The 10,625-nt window shown below is 32.0% G+C and overlaps 1 long non-coding RNA gene across 1 annotated transcript; it reads right to left on the reverse strand.

Annotated features, from left to right (window-relative positions):
• Positions 1-2,804: 2,804 nt before the first annotated feature.
• Positions 2,805-9,478, reverse strand: LOC124362827. The gene is made up of 2 exons (XR_006922501.1): positions 8,990-9,478; positions 2,805-2,994 (listed from the first exon to the last, which is right to left on the reverse strand). It is a non-coding gene; the product is annotated as an uncharacterized LOC124362827 (long non-coding RNA).
• Between the last annotated feature and the right edge of the window lie 1,147 nt (positions 9,479-10,625).

Genomic DNA, 10,625 nt, shown 5'->3' on the forward strand with positions numbered 1-10,625 from the left:
AATCCTAAAAAGTCCATACAATTAAATTTTAGCCGTAGGACAGAACCTGTACCACATGTACCCAACATAAAATTGGAACAGGAAGCACGACTATTAGGAATGACAATAGACTCTGATCTAGCTTGGACAAGTCACATCAACAAACTTTGTAGCCAGATTGGGACAGGGATATATGTAGTCAGACGTATGCAAATGTTGGGAGGCCTGAACATCGCTAGAACAGCCTACTATGCACTAGTTGAAGCCCACATTCGATATGGTCTAGTCCTATGGGGAGGGCACATCTGAAGGAAACCTCAAAAGGGTTTTAGTATTACAAAAAAGAGCCATACGAAAATCCTGGCTAATCTACAACCAAGGGAGAGCTGCCGTGAAGCATTTAAAGCTCTCAAAATACGGACAGTGGTGGCATTATACATTGAAGCTGTTACTCTTCATGTTGACAAACCTTGATCTACCTAGATGTGATGCCATCCATAGCTACAGTACTCGACAAGCAAGAAAACTACTATCTGCCAACCCACCGCACCACATTCTATACAAAAAAAACCATCTTACATTGGACGTCAACTATTCAACTCCCTACCAAGACAATTCGAAGGTCTTAGAGGAAGGACCCTGAAACACCAGCTTCAACAGTGGCTTGAACAAAATCCTTTCTACAACCTCAAGGAGTACTTTGAAGCTGCAAGAAGACAAAATACCGATGCTTGACTTGTATTTTATATGTTTATTCTCTGTACATTTGATTTGACACATATTCTGTTCTTAATGATCATGAATAAAGTATATCTGTATCTGTATCTGTATCTGTTCACAACAGTTTTCAAAGTGACCTTTAAAAATATATTTTGCTTTTTTTATTGTTATGGTAACAGCAACTCTTTACCTAAGAATAGTCTTTTTTATATAAGAATCATAAACCTTAAACACTTCTGTTATAACATATTTAAAATTTCACTGTTTACAGATGTATAGTTTATTGTATAACAAATAATATAGGACCCAGATTACTTCCTTGAACTAGACCATACTCTACAGGTAGCTCATCACCATTCACACAGCTGATAGACACTATCTGCAAAGTAATTCCTAAACTATGCAAGAGCATTTCCTGTTACACCTATGGTTGATAGTTTATAAATGAATTAATTTCTATCTAGACTATCAAAGGATTTCTTTAGGTCAAGGAAGATTAAAAAGTTCTCATACCATCCTATAAAGCATGATATTTTCTTTGTTTACATCAAAAAGAAGGTATGAAATATTTTTACCTGTCCTAAACCTGTATCGACACTCAAATATGGTTGTATTGAAGGTAAATTACGTGCTGTTCTATGATAATTTTCTCCAGCACCTTAGAGAATCTGCTTAATAGTGAAATAGGACAATTGTTAGCTTAGTGAAGTAGGAATAATTTAGGTAACTTAAAACTATCAGGAAATATTCCATATGCAATGCTAAGGTTTATAATATGTAGAAAAGGTTTGGAGAAAAAAAATAAATATTGCCTTTGAGTGTAGAAGCCGGGACACCGACATAACCAGAGGCACACTCGCGACGTATTGCAGTAATATATGTGTAATAACGTCCATTTCAGTAACAGTTTGAAGAACAGTGAGTCCTGCCTGCAATCTGCATCATCGATAATCAACGCACCACCGGTGTTAATTGACCTTGCCAAGTTATGTCCAACACTAGCAAAAACCATGTTGAAATCGTTGACTTCTTTACATACACTGTGAGTAACAAGTAAAAAACATTTTAGGTTATTCAATTTAGACCTGTATTAACCCTTTAAGTGCCAAGTATTTATTGACTGGGTATACTGAAAAGTGCCAGGTATTTTTCTAGTGGATGTACCTAAAAGTGCCAGCCCTTTTGCAAGGTTTTAGTAAAAAATTCACAGTTCGATTATTTAATAAGCTACCTTCATGATTCTTTTTTTATTTTTATCTGAAAACTCTGTTTAAATAACATAAAATAACAAAGTTACCATAACACTAAATTTAGGAATACCAAAAATGGACTTACCTAAAAAAAATTCAAAAATTTTGTTAAATTTCATTTTCAACCAAATTATTATGACCAAAAAAATTCATATCCTTTTCTTAGTCCGTATCACTGGAAATCGTATGCAATTGTCTGTAAATCTTGACAAATATTTATATTATTATCTTCAATAATGAGTAAGTTATACAACTTTTAAGAAACTATTGTCACATTGTTTCCGGTAGCTATGGCTACCAAAATAATGTTTATATGTGAGTAATTTAAAGTTTGATCGGAAGTGTACTATAACAATTTATTTTGAAAAGAACAATTCTTCACAAACATTTCAATATGATATTATTTAAAAATATTAAAGGTTAAAATTTTTAGTGACTTTTTCTCGAACGTCCGGTAAAATCGGACGTCGGCACTTTTCGGCCAACTTTTGTCGTCTGGTAAAATCAGACATTGGCACTCAAAGGGTTAAATAAGCTTAGATGTTTTTATAGAAATGGTAATAAATTGCCTTAAAATACAATAATTATTTTTAACAATTACATTAAAAAGGTGTTTTTAATTTTTTGTTCAATTTATCTCTATTGCGATATAACATTTAGAGTTTAACATCTTCACTGCGGCTATCTACTGAGTACTTTTAGCAACCAGCACACACAAAGGCATCTGCTGCAGTCAAAGTGTTAAGTTGAATAAGTTAAGAGAAAAACTGGAAACTTAAAAATTTAATTCTTTTGAAAATAAACATAAAATGAAAACATTTAAATCAGTGAAGTAATAAATGAAAATACAATAAGTATTGAATCACAGCTTTGTATATTTATTAAATTTTTATTTTCATAACTCACATAAAGAAAATCATGTTTTAGTCTTTGCTGCTACATTGGTTAGTTGGTTTTGAATTTTATGCAGTCCCTCTAGTAATACATCTAGCGACGGCCTACTAATAAGTAATTTTATCTCTTCTGCAGTTGAACCGTCTTCTACCTGGAAAAATAACAAAGTACATAAAATTACACCATAAACTTGGTTTTGTGATGTGTAGGTCTGCAAAAGTACAGAGAAATACAGATAAATATAAAACATTAATGTTATTAATACTTTGGGAAGTTTTTCATTAGACACTTTTTCCATCAAAGAATAAATTAAAAAGGTTTTGAAACTGGTCACTAAAAATAAAAATTGATTGTCATAGGAATTTACAGATCACCCAGCGACAATAAAGTTAACTTTTTTTGAAATTCAAGGTCATACTGATTGACTTGACAACTGAAAAACAGGATTATGCTCTAATGGGTGATTTTAATATTGATGCATTGGATAATCACCAATCTACCAAATGTTTGCATGAGGTCATTTGACTTTGCATTGTCAGTCAAAACACTAACTAGAGAGATGGGAACATCTCATTCAGCAATCAATTACACTATCACCAACTTTTTAGTGTCACAATGTCGGTGGTGGTTAACACAGCCATTTCAGACAACTATAGCCAAGAGGCTTATATTAGTGGAGAAGAAATCGTGAGGAAGCCTAAATCTACTAAAACAATAAGAGACAAGACCGGGAAATATTGCTCTCCTCTTTCCAAAGAAGTGGGATTTTTTAATTCCTCACAATATGTAGAACAGCATTTTAATTTTTTTTCTCAGAATGTTTGTATTACCGTCTTAATATATGCTGTCCTACAAAAAAATGTATGTGTTACTTTACTGTAATGTAACATTTAAGTTGACAAATATTTTAAAGTTCAGTGTAATCAGCTTGTCAGTCGATACAGTGTTTAATAAATAGTTATTAATAAGCCCATAATATAATATGTGAATTAAGTTAGTAGCAGGAATAAAAAACCGTAAATATGGGGGCTGCAAGAATGAAGAAGGTTTAATAGGAAAAAAACTAGTAACCATTGATTGTCTCATATCAGTTTTAGGTGAAGGACCTCAAGCAGTGAAAATACAGAAAGTATATAAATTATATATTATTTTACATATAATTTTTCCTATTCAGTTGCATGGTTCTAGAAACTACCTAAGTTTATAAGCTAAAAAAAGCTGATAACATATATGCTAAATATATAATCACATAAAGAATGTGAAATGTGAAAATATATATAGAGTTTTATAAAAAATAGTAACTGAACTGTCCAAAAAGGTGGTATAAAATAAGTATAACTAACTTCCAAGATACCAAAAAATGTACATAGAATATTAAAGAAAATAAATGATATTCTACTAAATTATATCATGAAGAACTGTGTGTTAGGGCTCATAGACAAACGGTTCTTATAAATAAACCATTACATCGACAAAAGGATTATTCATACTGTAATAAACAGTATTTGTTTCTGTATTTTGGAAACCTAGTAAATATGTATTCATTCAATATGTTTTCGTTTCACAGTAATTGGACAAAAATTAGGGATTTTAATCAGCTTGATAACATGTTTTAAACATAATTATTGTTTTTGCATGTTTTTATTTTATTTCCCACACTAATTATGTTGCATAGAGATACCAAATATACAGTATGTAAAAAAGTATGGAAACTTTGTTATAACTTAACTATGAAACTTAGACTGGTACAACTTTCCTTTTTGTTTTAAGTCATTAATTAATTGTATGATTTTAACAACCTTTTGATGAATATGGAATGTCAGACGACATCCCATCCAGAAGTCAGTCAACAATATTTAATGTAAGCATATGTCGTTTGGTATTAAAATAAAGGACTATTTAAACTAAGTAAAATGCCTTAAAAGGTTGCCTCTAACTTTACTTATGAGCGCTTTTAAAGTTGAAGTAATAAAACTGGACAACAAACCTGAAACAAAATGTTGTCTGAGCACACTTTGACAATATGCCAGCCTATAGAAAGAAACCTCAGAAAGTGAAGTCTCACAGCATCAGGGAATTTTTCTACAGGAATTTATGACTAGAGAATTCATATCCAGCAACCTGGCCAGCCACTTAATTGTGCCTCTACGGTGAGTCAAAATGTTGTGGAAGAGGTTTCACTACTGGAATAATTTGCTTGTCTAATAAATTGAGGTAGGTACCACCATTCAAGTTCCCATTTATCACAAAAGGCTCTGCAATATTGTAATCAATCATTTACTTTTTGAGGGCTTTGTGTGTAACATATAATCATCCAGCACAAGAGTTATGGTCACTCCAGTATCAAATATCACGTATACTTGTGTATCTATGAAGCGTGTTCAAAATATAAAACACCTAGTTATGTAATATATCAAATTAAAAAGCATTTCAATAGCTTTAGTAGTTTTTTTAATTATAGAGGTTAGAAGATAGTAACACATGACTAAAACCTGCCTTTTTTAGGTTTTTAAAAGTCTCAAAAACCCAAAGGTAGAAAAATGTAAAATTTGTAAAACTTCCATACAAAAAATAACCAAAATCTGAGAGGTTAAGGTCATTGGTTGCTTTGAGATGAATGCTCCTGAAGCTAATAAATTTGAGTTTTTATTCCATTGTCTCGCAAAGTATTTTTTAGTTTAAGTTAAATCCTTTTGTAAAAATCGTCACTTAGAAGTTCTTGTACCAGTAATACTTTATAAGGATGGTATTTGTAGTTGAAAAAAAATTAACATACATACAGGGTGATTACCGAGAAACACATGTTTTTCAAATAATGAATACTCAGGCAATTCAAAGCAAAAAATGTATTTTATGAGTGGAAAAACAGTGTACACAATATGCAATTTCAGAATAAAATTACTTACAATTTATCGTTTAAAAATTATATCTCTAAGGTGGCCACCTTCTGCTTGGATACAGTGTTGAAGGTGTTCTTTAAAACTTGCTCTGACTGTTGCAAGGCGCACTCTTTCAACTGTCTCAGGGGTACTAACTGTCGTTGCCTGTCCAGGAGGTTTCTTCTTTAGCGAAGATTCAGTTGTGTTAACATTATGTATCCAACGCAATATCGTGTTACGATCAGGGATAGCACCATGCCGTGCAATGTTAAAATGTGCACGAGTCTCGCTGAGTGAGTGACTGATTCACCATTTGCGTAAAACCGTCGCATGACAAACGTACAATGCTCAAGGTTCCACATCTCGGCTACAACTGAAACTGCACACTCCCTCCCCCCCCAGCACAACAACTTGTCACCGACCGATATTCCTTGTGTACTACACAAGTCAAAAACATGCGTTTCCCGGTAATCACCCTGTATAACTTATTTCCTCATAAGCAGTAACTTTTCTAATTGAAATATGAGTTTTGTCAATAAATGTTTGGAGTATGTTAAATAATAATGACCAAAATGTCAATGACCAACCTCCAGTGTTAAAAATAACAAATCTACCACTCATATATTTCACGTTTACACTGCTGGAAAAACTGAGACTGCATAAAATATTTCTTGGAAACTTTGAAAATTTCTGATGGTAGGATGACTTGAGCCTTATAAAAGGTATCAATTGATACCTTTTACCTCTTCATCCCTGGGTGAAGAGGCAAACAAACTCCTTGTAACAAAACACCCGAGGATAAAAGATTAGAAGTACAGAATCAAATTTTGTCTTTCCAATGTTATCAATTTCACTAAACTAGATTGCACAACCCAAACAGAACATATTTAGCAGAAGGTTTGAATATTCGACTGCTCTATAATTCATACAAAGAACAAGTTAAAAGTGAAGGAAAAGGAACCTGTTGAAGAGCATGTTTATCTTAGAACTTTCAACAAGTTTAATCTACACTTTCATGCTCCTCACAAGGATACCTGTGTAAATTGTGATACTTTTGTTAATAAACTCAAGCATTCAGGAGATTAACAAGAGAAAACAAAGCTTCAACAGGACCATGAACTTCATCTACGCAAGACTGAAAAAGCTCGAGAATCAATGAAATTGGACACTGAAAAGTCTGCTTCTGATAGATCTTACTATACTTTTTCTTTTGGTTTAGAAAAGTCTCTAACCTTCCCAAGACTAACATGTCAAGTAGCTTACTATAAAAGCAATTTATATGTCTACAATTTGGGTTGCCATGAGCTCTTATCTAAACTAGGATTCGTGTACTGTTGGGATGAAATAACTGGATCTCGAGGCTCGCAAGAAATTGGTGCCTGTTTGGTCAACACATTGAAACAAGGGCTACAGAAGCAAAACATGTTGCAACGTACCGTGAAACATGCACCGGTCAGAACAGAAAATGGGAAATAGCTTTAACACTAATGAAATTGGTTTTAAGTGACAGCAATAAGATAGAAGTTATAGATAAAAAAATTATGCAAAGTGGGCATTCCTTTCTTCTCAATGACTGATTTTGCATCAATGGAAAACTACAGCAAGAAACAACACATATTTTTGTCCCAAAGATTGGTACAGCATTATTGCCAAGACAAGAAAAAGGATCCTTTCCATGTCACTGTAATAGGAAACAATGACTTTCTATCTATTGAAACCTTGTTCCGATCAATCACAGAAAAAGACTGACACTGGAAAACAGCTTGTATCATGGCTAAAGATGCAATGAATTCTGTACCAAAAGAGTACACCATTTACAATCCTTTTCAAGTGGATGACATGCCATTCTCAAAGCTGGACTTTAAGCGAGGATATAATAAGGATGTTCGGTTTCTCTGGCTAACATATTTCAGATGAACCTATACAGTGAATCACAAGCTGTTACAAAGGAAAAAAAATTACATGAAAGACCTCTTGCCTTTCATCTCTCATACTTATCAACCTTATGTTACTTACTTATGAGAATCTTCTTACTTCTGATGGTGCTGAAAACATTGGGCCACTGAATGAAGATGCTAATATTGATGATGAATAAATAATCATGTAAATAAGTTTTGTTAACAGCAATATTTTTCTCGTGAATTAAATCCCTCACCTGTTAATTTTACAAATAGTGTAACTTCAATTTACACCCAAATATCAGGTATATAAACATAAATTGTTAAATTTTCAACTGTAGTTAAAACAAACTTTTCTTAAGTCATAAATGGTTTTTTTTAAATAACATTTTATAATCTTGATTTTTTTACCAATTCTAGTAAAACATTACATAACTCAAAACAACCAGGCTATTTTTGCTGAAAATATGATACCAGTGATGTATTTTTAACACATTTCCTGATCCCATCATGGTCACACTCTGAAATTTTTATGGTGTAATCACAAAATCATGCATTAAAACATATATACATTTTTTTACCAACTCAAAAACAATTTTTTGAGGTTCACTAAAAAATTATTTTTTGCCCAAAGTGTTCAAGTTGGGTATCAAATTAAAACCCATAAACCCCTCTTTAAAATGAGCTATCTCATAGATCTCTAATACTAATAGAACTATAGTTATAGCAGATTTTAGATTTAAGCGCAATATAAAAAAAACAATGCATTTTGTGATTTTTGAAAATTTGTAACTAAATAACTGAGTGGTAGAATAAAAAAAAATTCTTTAAATTCCGGATCTGAGAGAGTGTAAATACACAAAGTTAGAACCAAACATGAAATGGTCAGATCGAGTGCCTTGTTGGTTTAGCATGGAATGACCATCACAGTCTTTAAGAGAGCTAAAAATATTACAAACCCACTTAAACATTACAATACACTGTTATTTACATTAAACAGTACAACTAGGTGGAGGAGCTTTGTTGGTGCGGCTAAATATCACCTCCGATATAAATGGCCCTGGGAGTAAGAGTAAGTAAGTACAACTAGGTGGGAATAGGTCTAGTCTACTCACTCAAATATGTTAATAATTTCATGTATGATTTGTGAATAACTAAAAATTCAACTTCAGGTTCTTTGGCTTAAAATACTTAGTATAATGATAAAAATTAAAAAAATAAAGTTAAAATAGAAATTAGGCTTAGGCCTAGTTAAACCTAATTAGCTAATTAGAGTAGCCTACTAGATATGAAGGATATAATTTAGTATGGATTCACTTTTTGTGCACAAAGAGACAATTAGTAACAATATTTAGCAATTTAAACTTACTGTAAAGTTCATCATGCAAATTCTTTCTTCATTTTTATCATCGTTCGAATTTTTAATTTCACAAGATAATCTTTCTAATCGAGTGAATGCGTCCTTTGCCATATCAATAGTCTAAGAGTGTAATTAAATAAAAAATAACTTTGTAACAGAAATATTTGTGCAAAACTTTCAAGATCAATCAAACAGATAACCTCAAACAACAAAATAAAACGAAAACGAACAACCCTACCTCGTAACTCCCACTGACAGTGACAGCCTGACGCCAGTTTTTTGTGTTCAGTGTTCAGTGTTGCCAATGTAAACTACATAAGTTACTCTTAGCCAATTTTTGTAACAGTATCCTCAAGTTTTGAATTTTGATTAAGGAATTAATCTTCGGTAAGCTATTTCTAAACGTATCATTATTAATATTATGAAGAGAATATACAACATATAAGATATAAATCGTTAGTAAACTTAAAAATCCTTATTTGTGACGTTATTGCTAGCGGTTTTAGTAATTTTTTGTCATTAAACAGGACAGGCTGTAATAGACATAGTCAAAGAAATTATAAATCTAAAAATTATTTTTGTAATATTAATTTATAATATTTACAATATGTCTAGTTAGGCTAAGTTTTAGCTGCACTACTTAGAATAACATTCTTTGTTATCATTTATAATAACTTGGTACATTTTACTATGGGAATCAATAAACTGGTTTGATGGACATTATCTGTCGTCCGATGAGGCGATTGTTTCTTATTGGTGGGCTGTTGTTGCACGATGTCTATGTATGTCTGAAAGAAGCGTCGCGTCGGCTGGACGCCTGGCCAGCAGTCCCGCTCTGACTTTTAAAAGTCTCTAAACGATTCAATTAGCCTGTTTTTAAAGAGTACTCATATCAATTAGACTATTAAAGAGTCCTATATTGTACATACAATATATAATACACATATGTAAAAGTTGTAGAATTACAAATTAAATATAACTCAGTCAAGATTTTTACGTGTATGTATACCTATAACAGCCTGAAATATACAGGTATCTTCCTAAAAATTCCTACAAAACAAATCGATACAACATTTACAATAGAACATAAACTAAGCTTTAGCCATCCCTACTAAAGATGTAAAAACAGGTAACACATTTATATAAGTCAAAATAAATGTTTTTTTTTTATATATCTCTTTTAAGCTTCAGGTGCTATGTAGGCTGCGATGTTCACTGGTTTATTATTATTTTTTCAAAGTACACTGTTTCGTGTCTATACATGATTGGCCCTCCCCGGGATTTGAACCCGTGATTTCTCAGTTAGAGAGCCGAGACTATAACCATTAGTCTACGGAGGAGGACAAATAAATGTTTTCCACTATACAAATAAATAAAACAAAACATAAATCAATCATGTTATTATTAAAATAATCTTCTATACAATAGAAGCATTAATATTTCAGCCATGTTTTAATGGTTGTCATATTTAATACTTCAGTGTAGTTTTAAAATAACTAGCACTAACATTTGTAGCATATACTGATAACTTATTAAATAACTTAATACTAATATTATTACAAGTATTTTGTGATTTACTTAGCCTAAGGTAGTTTACATCAATCTGGCCTTTAATCTTGGTTTTATGATTATGTGTGTAATTCAC

Source organism: Homalodisca vitripennis, chromosome 1, assembly GCF_021130785.1.
Source record: "Homalodisca vitripennis isolate AUS2020 chromosome 1, UT_GWSS_2.1, whole genome shotgun sequence".
Classification (NCBI taxonomy): domain Eukaryota; kingdom Metazoa; phylum Arthropoda; class Insecta; order Hemiptera; family Cicadellidae; genus Homalodisca; species Homalodisca vitripennis.